This window comes from Gopherus flavomarginatus, chromosome 7 (assembly GCF_025201925.1).
Source record: "Gopherus flavomarginatus isolate rGopFla2 chromosome 7, rGopFla2.mat.asm, whole genome shotgun sequence".
NCBI lineage: Eukaryota > Metazoa > Chordata > Testudines > Testudinidae > Gopherus > Gopherus flavomarginatus.
The window spans coordinates 41,117,981-41,129,900 of NC_066623.1; the positions used below are offsets into that span (position 1 = coordinate 41,117,981).

Here is an 11,920-nt window from a genome sequence, read left to right on the forward strand (position 1 = left end):
CCTGAGCATCTATGGGGCCAGATCTGGTCTCCTTCTGAGGCTGGCTATGCTTAAAATACTGCTGTAGCCCTGTGGAGTAGACAGTTGCTACAGTGACCAGGAGGGTTTTCCATTCCTGTAATAGCTGCATTGGCAAAACAGTCTTTCTTCTCATTTAGCACTATCTAACCATGGCTTAGGTCAGCCTAATTATACTGGTTCTGGGGGGTTTCACACCCTGAAAGACGTACTTGTTACAGGGTTTATCCCATCACCTTCCCCTTCCCTGGTCCTTCTCACGTGACCAGAGAGCAGCAATGCATGAAGCTCAAAGGTGCAAATAATTCAATGTTTATTGGGGTAAACTTCCAGAAAGCAATGATTCCAGTTTCCTTCCTCAGTATCCCCTTTCCCAGCTCTGACACCACAGAGGCTTGCCTGTGTCCCTGTTCCCCTTCCCTGTTCCTATTCCCCCCCTTAGCAAAACATAATTCCAATTCTCCTACCCCAATTCCCATTCGCATTCCCCCCCTTACTTCCTGATTGACTGCAGACTATATAGTAAAACTTGAGTTCTGCTTAGCTCTATCTTAACCAATCATTTTACTGACCAATCCTAACATATTGTAACATGATTATCTAACCAATTATACCCCACCACCTTAATTGTTTACACAAAACAAATTAATTATACAGCAGACAGAAACAGTTACAGAACCAGACAGAGATTATACAGACAAGCAACAGGAAAGTGGGGACTACAGTGACAGAACAACAAAGAAATGAGGATTTCACACCACAGCTGTTGGTAAGTGAGTTGTTCCCAGACAGGATGCTATCATTGTAGAGGTTGTGGGTGCAGGTTGCTTAACTGTCCGGCGCACAGGGCAGGATTTTGAGGTTCACCATTACTCTCTTAGAATTCCAGCACCCATCTTTTGTTCACTTAAAAAGTGAACAGGGAGATTCCAACACCGCAGAACTCATGGAGCTCCAGGAAATGTGTAACTTTAGGTCCGGGTGAGTGTGTCTAAAAGTCACCTGTGCTGTAGAAGGTCTCTAGGAGTTGAAAGAGATGTGCCATCTTGACCTTCCTAAAGAGTTCATCAACTATTAATGAAAACTAGGGTTGATAAGTCACAGTCTTTGTAGTATCAGGATGGTGGACTGGTCTAAAGTGCTAGCTATAAGTATCTTTTTTTCCAATCCATTGGGTGTTCTGGTTTCTGCATGGAGACGTGGTTTCAAATCCCACTCCTGACATAGCCATTTAATTCTATCTGCAGAAAATGACCTCACTTTAATCTCCTTTGCAACAATAGAACACCATTTGCTTAGCTTTTCTCTTCCAGTAGTTGTGAGAGAAGTTCCAAACCAGGGGGAAACAGTGCCTGTTCTCTCGACCTGTTAGTTTTTGTCTTTCTTCATTCCAAGCCATTTCCTCAGATACATCCATATTTCCCACACTTTTATGAAACTTTAGAGTCATCATTTAATTGCCACACAACTGTACTTATGAAGTAAAGTGAAAAACAATATTTTTTAGATATTCTTGCAGAAGAGTTTTGTTTTCTGACCTGAAATTGAACAGGGGCTACCTGAGGGGGACAATGCTACTCCCTTTTCTTTGCTCATCCAAAAAAACATAAGTTTCTGGTGCCCTTTGTTTCCTTGTTCTTCAAACACCTGTCAGGGACAGCCTACGGAGACTTGGTCCTGACTCTCAGGGTCCCTTCCTGCCCTACCTTTCTATATGATTCTGTTGTGTGGGTTTGTGCTGTGTTGTTGTTCCACGCTGAGCTGTTTTGCACAATGTCACTTTGCACTCTGATGCATTGTTTCATGTTGTATGGTTTTTGCACTGGCTTGTGTTGCACTGGTTTGAGCTGAGCTCTTTTGCAGTGCGTCATTTTGCCCCATGGGGCGTTCATTTTCATGGTGCTGAATTGTCGGGCTTTGCACTCCTACGTGTTGTCACTTTGTGCTGTGGAATGTCAGTTCACGCTGAATTGTTAGATGTTAGATTGGAGTGTTTCCACTTTTGTTGTTGTTTATGTTGTATTGCAATGGCATGGAATTATAGAGCTGTACGGCTGCAAGGGCCCTGGAGAGGTCATGAAATCCAGTCCTCACTGCTGAAGCAGGGCCAAGCAGAGACGATGCATTGGGGGCATGTGGGATCAAGTGCCCACAGCAGTCAGCCCAGGCAGGGAGCAGAAGGAGGGAACCAGAGCCAGAGCAGGTTGTCCATGGGACCAAGTATATGCAGAGTATCCTTGACAGAGGTTTGTTCAACTTGTTCTTTAAAATCTCCGAGGACAGAGACTCCACAGACACCCTAGGGAGCCTATTCCAGAGCTTAACTACACTCAGAGTTAGAAAGCTGTTCCCAACATCTAATGTGATTCTCCCTGGCTGCAAATTAAGCCCATTGCATCTTGTCCTACTGTCAGTGGACATGGAGAACAATTGATCATCGTCCTATTTATAATGACCAAACTTTTCTCTTTGCAGACATCCGTAAAATGTTTCGTTATCCCCTCTTCTTGCCTGGGGTAGAATGGAAGAGGAGAAAATACTCTCTTAACAGAGGATGCAAATGTCAGTTTGATCTCTCTTCATATTTTGCTGAAGCTCAGAGAGAGGAAGAAACATGACCTGCCGAAGAGCATAGAGAGTTTGTTTCATTTTGATCTGTGACTATTAGCAGAAGAGTGACACCTAAGGGCTGTCGCTACCACCCTCCATGGGGCTTGGATTTATGATGGTGGGATTAAGAGCATCATGCTCTACCAACTGAGCTAGCTAGATTTAAAGTCAGTCAACTGCCCAGTCGCAGTGTAGAAGGAGCCTGAGGGTGTTTATTTGTGAGTTGAAGTTCCCTGTCTGACATTTGCCTTCTTTCCTGGTTTGTTATGTCTCCAGCTAGCAAACCAGAGCTGTCAAGGGCTGGTTAGATGCTGCTTTCTAGCCCAGAGAGCTGGGGTTGATTTAGCATGCTGCTGCCATCAGCTGGTCAGAATAACCAGGATGGGAGAGTGGAATTTAGGATTCTCCCACCAAGGGGAGGTGCTTTTGGACTCATCTAGTGGGGGAGAGTCTGAGTCTGAGTCTGAGTTCCCCACGTGCCACACACACATTTTCACAGGGCATCAGGTCCCCTGGGGAAAAACTCAAAAGAAGCCCAGGCTCAGGAGTGTCAGAGAAGGGAATCACTGTTTGCTTTAAGAGATGGGTGAGGGAAACCTGCAGGTGCTTAGATCCCTCCAGCGCCTGATAGAACCATTTGTGGGGAAGGTCTGGGTAAGCCGAGGAGGACAAGGAGATGGGAAAGGGGCTTGCAACTGTTGTGCAATCACCATGCTCCCAGCAGAAGGGTCTGGGGGGCTCAGAACTCACAAGACAGCAAAGGTCAGAGCCCCATTATACAGAGTGAGAATGTGATCAGCTCACATCAAAGGGTAGCAACAGCCCTGCCTTAGTCTCTATGCCAGAGCGCCTATCAGCTCAGTTCTTCCCGCAAGAGTCGGCTGCTGAGAGAGTTGCGATGGGGTAAATGAAGGCAGAGGAAGATTGTTCCTCCTGGGTTTTTTTTGTGTGGGTCTGTGGTCCTGCTGGAGGAAGCATCATTTGAGTTTGTTTCAGTGACTTGGGTTGGGCTCAGATTGTGCCACTGAGCACAGGGGTTCCTGCAGTCTGCTCCTATCCCCTCAGGGAGCGGAGAATGGAGTGGTTTCAGAAAGTGGATAGAAAGTAGCCTAAGAAAGTGTAGCATAAGTGAGAAGAAAAACTATGCTATCAGCTCTTTAGTGGTCTAGTGGTTAAGACTTTGCACTTTCACTGCCAAGACCTGGGTTCAATTCCCAGTCAGGGAAAAGTGGCTTTAAAGCAAAAAAAACCTTCAGTTATTCTTCACTTGCAATGGAAACAAATCCGTGTTTTCTTCCTGATTCCCCCATCTTCCCAGCGTCTCCATGGCAGGGCTGGCTCCAGGCACTAGCATAGCAAGCAGTTTCCTGTGGCGGCCAATGGAATGGGCAGGCTTCTGTGGCAATTTGGCCCTCTCAGTCCCTCTTGGAGGGAAGGACTTGCAGCCAAAAGCGGCAGAGGTAGAGCTGCTGCTGATTGCAGCTTTTTTATTTTTTTTTTCCACTTGGGGTGGCAAAAACACTGGAACTGGCCCTGCTCCATGGAAGACAATTTGTTAAATCCCAGATGAGTGGAATTAAATCAGTTCTCAGCCTGAGTCCTTAGGTCTTAATCCTGAGGATATTGTCCCATCATGGGGCCACTTCCCTCCTCTCTTTCATACAGAAGCACAATTTTCCTTGCACAGCCACAGGAACAGCAAGATCTTTCTCCTTCCCTTGTGTAAAGCAGGGGGCCAAATTCCATGGAAACAATGGAGAAGCAAGGGGCCCTGGGCACTTCCAGCCCTGGCTGTGAGATGTTCCCTCCCCTCTTTCTTTATGCCCCTGTTGTTATTTCATGGATTGTCTGGGATGGGGGGAAAAGCTGAGTTCACTCCAGGTGGAGGGTAAAAAGACCCTCAAAATCTCAGGACCCAACCCCTGCTACCAAGATGCTGGGGATTTGAGTAGGAAAGGGACTGTGTGAATTGTCAAGGTGGGGAATGAATAACAATCTACAACTAGATCCACCTCATTAACCACTGACACAGGCTAATCCTGCTGCAGCTAGAAGGGAAACTGGGAGTGATTCTTTGCTGTTCAGCCAAGGAAACAGTGACCCAATTGCACCGCAGTGAATGTGCTGGGGAAAGCTGGACTTCACAGGCAGGTGGAAAGAGCAGATCATAGAAATACCAGGAGCTTCCCACACCACTCCTGCCACCAGGGTCAGGTGTTGAGCGACTCTCAGCACCCCTCCCCTCCCATTACCTTCCAGCAGGAGGTGGCCGCACCCTCCACCCAATGCAGGGGAGAGGGCTGAGTGTATCTCTGCACTCTGAGTCCAGGGCACCCACTCTCTCTGCCCTACACATAGAATCTGGCCCCGCTGAAAACTGACCCTAAGAATCAGCAGCCTGCAGGACAGCAGGTTTGGCCCTCAGAAAAGGGAATGTGTCCCCCATGCTGCTCTTAGGCCACTGGATGGTCTGGAAATAGGACAGCTCTGAGTGTAAGCTGCAGCTCAACTAGGGAGGTAGCTCAGTGGTAGAGCATATGCTTTGCATGTATGAGGCTCTGTGTTCAATTCTCAGCATTCCCATGTTCTTTTTTTCACCTTGCTGCTTTGCTCATGCCCAGCTGGGATGTGGCCCAGCGGTCTCCCTGCAGGAGTTTTAATCCTGCTGAGTGAGGGGCGAGTGCCAACTGAATGCAAGGTCTGGGAGGGTTTCTGCTCCTAAGTCACCTTGGTACATTTAAGATTCCCACCCGCTGTGCTGCTTGAGACAATGGTAGATGAAAAGGGCGAATCCTCCAGCACTGGAGGGAAAGATCCCATCTGCACAGACTGAGAGGCAAGCAAAAGAGGGGCAGTCAGTGCTCAGAGAGGAGAGAGGTCAGTGACTTACACCCACCAGGGGACACTGTCTTTCTGAGTATCACAGGGGTAGCTGTGTTAGTCAGGATCTAAAAAAAGAGATAGAGTCCTGTGGCACCTTATAGACTAACAGACATCCAGGAGCATAAGCTTTCATGGGTGAAGCACCACTTCGTCAGATGAATGGAGTGGGAATTCTGTGCCTGCCTAGCCAACTACAAAAGCAGTTTCTCCTCCCTTGGTGTTCACACCTCAGCTGCTAGAAGAGGGCCTCATCCTCCCTGACTGAACTAACCTCCTTATCTCTAGACTGATTCTTGCCTGCATATTTATACCTGCCCCTGGAAATTTCCACTACATTCATCTGACGAAGTGGGGATTCACCCACAAAAGGTTATTCTCCAATATGTCTGTTTCTCTGTAATGTGCCACAGGACTCTTTGTCTTTTTGAGGCGAGTGCAGTTTACTTTGGATGGTGCTGACGATGGATAGAAAAAACGCTGGAGTGAATGACAGATGAGACCACAAAAGGGGAAGGGGAATGGCAGCCCCACAGAAGGTCCTGGGTGCTCAGATGCCCCAGTTATTGCACCCTGGTCTGTCATAGAGAGAGAAAAGACACCGAGGGACCCAGCCCGCCTAAGTGATCCCATGGACAAGAACCTGGTTGGGAGTGGGGTGAAGGTTCCCTGTGGGCAAAGTGGAGCTGAAATCCCTCAGTGTCCTGCAATTTAAGCAATGGAAGCTTCAAACCCTGCACGGGTGTGGGCTGAGGTGCATCAGCAGAAGGTTGGGCTGGACAGGGGTGGCAGGTTTTTACAATTTTTGGTGGTGCCCAGAATGGGACCAAGTCCTGCCCCATCCCCCACACACACCTGCCTAAGGCTCTGGGAGGGAGTTTGGGTGTGGGAAGGAGAGGGGTTGGAGTGTGGGAAAGCGTTCGGGTGCAGTGTCTGGTCTCAGTCAGGGGGTTGTGCTGCAGGAGGGTGTGCAGGGGGCAGGCGCTTGGAGGGAGTTTGGGTGCAGGTGTGGGGTCTGGGTTGGGGGTGCAGGAGAGGCTGAGGGGTGCAGCATTTACCTCGGGCATCTCCCGAAAGCAACCTGCACCCCACTCTGGCAGCAGTCCCTAAGCAGGAGGGCCAGGGGCATCTCCGAGCATGGCTGCCCAAAGACTCCATCCTTGCAGCTCCCATTGGCACAGTTGGCAGAGTTGGCACTTGGGGTGGGGGCAGCACGTGGAGACCCCCTCCCACCCGAGGGGCGGCAGAGACATACCAGCCGCTTCCAGGAGTGGTGTGCGACATGGAGGAAGGGTGGGCAGGATGCCGCCTTAGTCCCTCTGTGCTGCTGCTGGTGGTGGCAGGGGTCCCCGGGCCAGGGCCAGCGCTTCCATTTAGGGGACCTAGGCAGTCACCTAGGGTGCCTGGATTATGGGGGTCGGCATTTTGCCAGGGGGACGGCAGGCGACTCCTGTGGACCTGCCACAGGCGTGCCTGCGGAGGGTCCGCTGGTCCTACGGCTCCGGTGGAGCATCCGCAGGCATGCTTGCGGCAGGTCCATTGGAACCGCAGAACCAGCGGACCCTCCACAGGAATGCCTGCGGCAGGTCCACTGGAGCCACGGGACTGGTGCACGGGGAGAAGAAATAGCCGTGAGCCTAGGGTGCCAAAAAGCCTGGCGCCGCTCCTGCCCCGGGCCATTTTAAATTGCCCAGAGGTGGCAGACAGGACCAGGGGGGGACACTCCAAAAGGCCTAACATTGCTTTTCACAACAATAAATCTTGGAACAGGGCAGAAATGAAATGGCAACAGAACCTAAGAAATTAAAAGCCTCCAGATTCATGTGTGTGCATTGACTCCAAACAGAAACTGTATTTTGATTTGCTTTGTGTCTGCGGCCAGTAAAAAATCAGGACAAAATCATTCTAGTGATCGTGACCCTGGGTTTGAGGAGGCTTTGGTCTTATTAAAATATAACTAGCATGTTACACTTGTGTTTTTAAAGGTGGCTTCCCCAAGCAATCCCAAGTTGTTCTTCCCACAGCTGGCTGATGGGGGGCAGCAGGGCATCTCCCCAGTCTGGGGGAATCTCTCTGGGCCCCACTGTTAATTCTCCATCCTTTGTCCCCCTAATCACAGACACCCCTACCCTCCTCATTATCAGTGTTTTAGAGAGATCCCTCCCTCCCTTTATGGGACACAGACTCTCTGTGACAGAGACTGAGTGGGGCTTCTCTCTGCATGGCCCCAATGGGGAAGGAAAGAGACTGGAGGGGAGGGGGAGAAGACAGGCAGAAGGAGTGAAATGGGGCTAAACCAGAAAGGAGGAGATTTTCTTCCTGTTAAAATGTCCTGGAGTCTCCTGGCTGAAAAGTCGCATCTTGAGTTAGGTTTGATGCATCAGCCTTACAATCGCCAGGCAAAGGTGTGACCCCCAGAGACTAATAACTGCCTGCGTCCCAACTTTGTCTAAGAAGCACCTGCAGTAGTGCAACTGGTTAGTGCAGAGGGGGATACTACTGGGGTTATGAATTCAACACTTCTTTGGAGCACTGGTATCTATTCCTTGTGTAGTTTCCCCTGCTTGCTTTGCTTAATTCACATGGAAAGTGCCCTACTAGGAAAAGGAGAGTAAGTTCTAAAATGTGGAAGTAGGTGCATAGCTTGGAAACATCCCCCCTGTGCTGCCATTAGTTCCAGTAGATTGGTCACTGGCAGCATGAATTGATTTCTTTGCTGCTGTGAAAGCTGCCAGGAAGTGTCTCTGGTCACCAGAGCTCTCTGCTTCTTCCAGCACATCTCTGGCTCCTTTTCTGTCCCAGTCACTGCTGTAGGAGATTCCTATATATGTAACCCTTCTTCTGCCCCTCTGAGATGGCAGCAACAAGGGCCGGATTCAGTATCCAAGGGTTCTGTTTCAATAACACAATGCCTAACTGGCTCGAGCCCCCACCCAGTGACCTCGGACACTTACATACCACACCCCCTGGGCGCCTCTAGGAGGCAATACTTTCCCTCTTGCAAGCACGGAGTCTGAGTGTAGCAAAATCCTTTTAATAAAGGAAGGAAACAATGCGGCATCCCATTGGAGAAACATCACAAACAGGATTATAACACAAACCATAAACAAAAACCCACCTCCAAGTAAGCTTGGCAATGTCCTTTTCCCCTAAGGGTCTTAAGTTCAATCACCCCAAAGTCCAACAACCCAAAAGTCCCTGGTCCATGCCACCCCAGAATTCAAGAGTTTATCTGCAGAGTATTACCCCCCCAGCCTGGGTGGAAATGGGGGGGACTCCACACAGAGTGTTAAGGGGCACCTTACATGGGCCAGGGACAACTGTTCTGCCTCTCCATGGAGTTCTGCTGCAGCCTTCACCACGACCAGATCCACCACACCAGCTGTGCTGCTCCTCTAGTTGTCCCTGCAAACCACTTCACTCCACTCACTGTTCCATGGGCTACTCCAACACACTGTAAACTGCTCTGCTCTGTCAGCCACTTAATGATAGCTCTTCAGGCTCCTTTACTAGTTAACACAGCACTCAGGAATCTCAGTTCTTAGTAGGGGACCCCTGGTGCTGGTGCATTAGTGGCCCAACATGAAATCAGCTCAGCAGTCTCTAGATGGACTCCTAATGGAATCAAAATTAGCTTTACTCCTTAACAGTGAAGAGAAGAGGATATGCAATTTGTGTTCTAGACCCTCAAAAGATGATCATGCCATCAGGTCCACACACCAATCACCAACCTCTCTAAAGTCACTGGGTTTTGGAACCCATGTCCCTTGTCTAGCAAGTGTCATTTAATTTATATTGAGACATTTCTGTTCTAAAGCAGTCTTGTAGTTCCTCATTCACATAATCAGGTGGCAACACTTTATTTATCTTGCCCCAATAAAAAAGAAATTGGGGATCCCAGAGCTGTCAAAATAACCATCCCAGGCTGCCTTGCTGAGTGTGCCCATGCAAATATTTGAGATTTCACACTTCTTGACATTCTTTCCGCACTTCTCACAATTCACCACCAGATGTCAGGGTAGAGGTCATCCTGACTCTGCTTACCTATACACTGAGCCTAAAGCTTTTTAAAGCCTTTTCAATGCAGTTGGCAGCGTGTCCATCTCATAACTTGAAGGTCCTGAGTTCAAAAAAGGCAACAGGTTTCATGGACTTTAGGGTCAGAAGGGACCAATATGATAATCTAGTCTGACTTCCTGCACAAAGCAGGTCACAGAACCCTATCCATCCACTTCTATAACAAACCCCTAACCTATGTCTGAGTTATTGAAGTCTTCAAATTGTGGTCTGAAGACCTCAAGCTGCAGAGAATTATCCACCAAGTGACCCATGCTGCAGAGGAAAGCAAAAAACATCCAGGGCCTGTGCCAATCTGTCCTGGAGGAAAATTCCTTCCTAACCCCAAATATGGCAATCAGCTAAATTCTGAGCATCTGGGCAAGACTCACTAGCCAGCACTCAGGAAAGAATTCTTTCAGTAACTCAGATCCCATCCCATCACAGACCACTGGGCATACTTATCTGTTGATAATCAAAGATCAATTGCCAAAATTAAGCTATCCCATCATACCATCCCTTCCATAAACTTATCAAGCTTAGTCTTATAGCCAGATATGTCTTTTGCCCCCACTACTCCCCTTGGAAGGCTGTTCCAGAACTTCACTCCTCTAATGGTTAGAAACTTTCATCTAATTTCAAGTCTAAACCTCCTAGTGTCCAGTTTATACCCATTTGTTCTTGTGTCTACATTGGTACTAAGCTTAAATAATTCCTCTCCCTCCCTAATATTAATCCCTCTGATATATTTATAAAGAGCAAGCATATCCCCCCTGAGCCTTCTTTTGGCTAGGCTAAACAAGCCAAGCTCTTTGAGTCTCCTTTCATAAGGCAAGTTTTCCATTCCTCGGATCATCCTAGTAGCCCATCTCTGAACCTGTTCCAGTTTGAATTCATCCTTCTTAAACATGGGAGACCAGAACTGTACACAGTATTCCAGGTGGGGTCTCACCAGAGCCTTATATAACGGTACTAACACCTCCTTATCTTTACTGGAAATACCTCGCCTGATGCATCCTAAAACTGCATTAGCTTTTTTAACGGCCATATCACATTGGCTGCTCATAGTCATCCTGTGATCAACCAATACTCCAGGGTCCTTCTCCTCCTCTGTTGCTTCCAACTGATGTGTCCCCAATGTATATCTAAAATTCTTATTATTAATCCTTAAATGCATGACCTTGCACTTTTCACTATTAAATTTCATCCTATTACTATTACTCCAGTTTACAAGGTCATCCAGATCTTCCTGTATAATATCCCAGTCCTTCTCTGTGTTAGCAATACCTCCCAGCTTTGTGTCATCCGCAAACTTTATTAGCACATTCCTGCTTTTTGTGCCAAGGTCGGTAATAAAAAGGTTAAATATGATTGGTCCCAGAACCGATCCTTGAGGAACTCCACTAGTAACCTCCTTCCAGCCTGACAGTTCACCCTTCAGTATGACCTGTTGGAATCTCCCCTTTAACCAGTTCCTTATCCACCTTTCAATTTTCATATTGATCCCCATTTTCCAATTTAACTAATAATTCCCCATGTGGAACCGTGTCAAATGCCTTACTGAAATCAAGGTAAATTAGATCTACCGCATTTCTTTTGTCTAAATAATCTGTCACCTTCTCAAACAAGGAGATCAGGTTGGTTTGGCACAATCTACCTTTAGTAAAACCATGTTGTACTTTGTCCCAATTACCATTGACCTCAATGTTCTTAACTACTTTCTCCTTCAAAATTTTTTCCAAGACCTTACATAATACAGATGTCAAACTAACAGGCCTATAGTTACTCGGATCACTCTTTCTCCCTTTCTTAAAGATAGGAACTACGTTAGCAATTCTCCAGTCGTATGGTACCACCCCTGAGTTTACTGATTCATTAAAAATTCTCGCTAACGGGCTTGCAATTTCATGTGCCAGTTCCTTTAATATTCTCTGATGAAGATTGTCCGGGCCCTCTGATTTTGTCCCATTAAGCTGTTCAAGTATGGCTTCTACCTCAGATGTGGTAATATCCACCTCCATATCCTCATTCCCGTTTGTCATCCTTCCATTACCCCTAAGCTCCCCATTAGCCTTATTAAAGACTGAGGCAAAGTACTTATTTAGATATTGGGCCATGCCTAGGTTATCCCACTACTAGGTTATCCTCCAGTAACATACCTCCTTTCCATAGGGTCAGGAGGAGGTATGTTACTGGAGTAACAGGGTATGTTACTCCAACAGTCCTTCCCGCTGAGACTCCAGTGTTTGCAAACATGGGTGGGGGGAGCAGAGGGCTTTTTTATTTCCCCTCTCACAGGCAGCACTTCTCAACATGGGCTTCCCAGGGCTGGGCTCTTAAAGGCACAGGCATCCCA

The 11,920-nt window shown here is 47.8% G+C and overlaps 1 non-coding gene across 1 annotated transcript; it reads left to right on the plus strand.

The window, feature by feature from the left end:
• The first annotated feature begins 3,782 nt into the window (after positions 1-3,782).
• On the plus strand, positions 3,783-3,854 carry TRNAE-UUC (transfer RNA glutamic acid (anticodon UUC)). Its single transcript has one exon. It is a non-coding gene; the product is annotated as a tRNA-Glu (tRNA).
• The last annotated feature ends 8,066 nt before the right edge of the window (positions 3,855-11,920 follow it).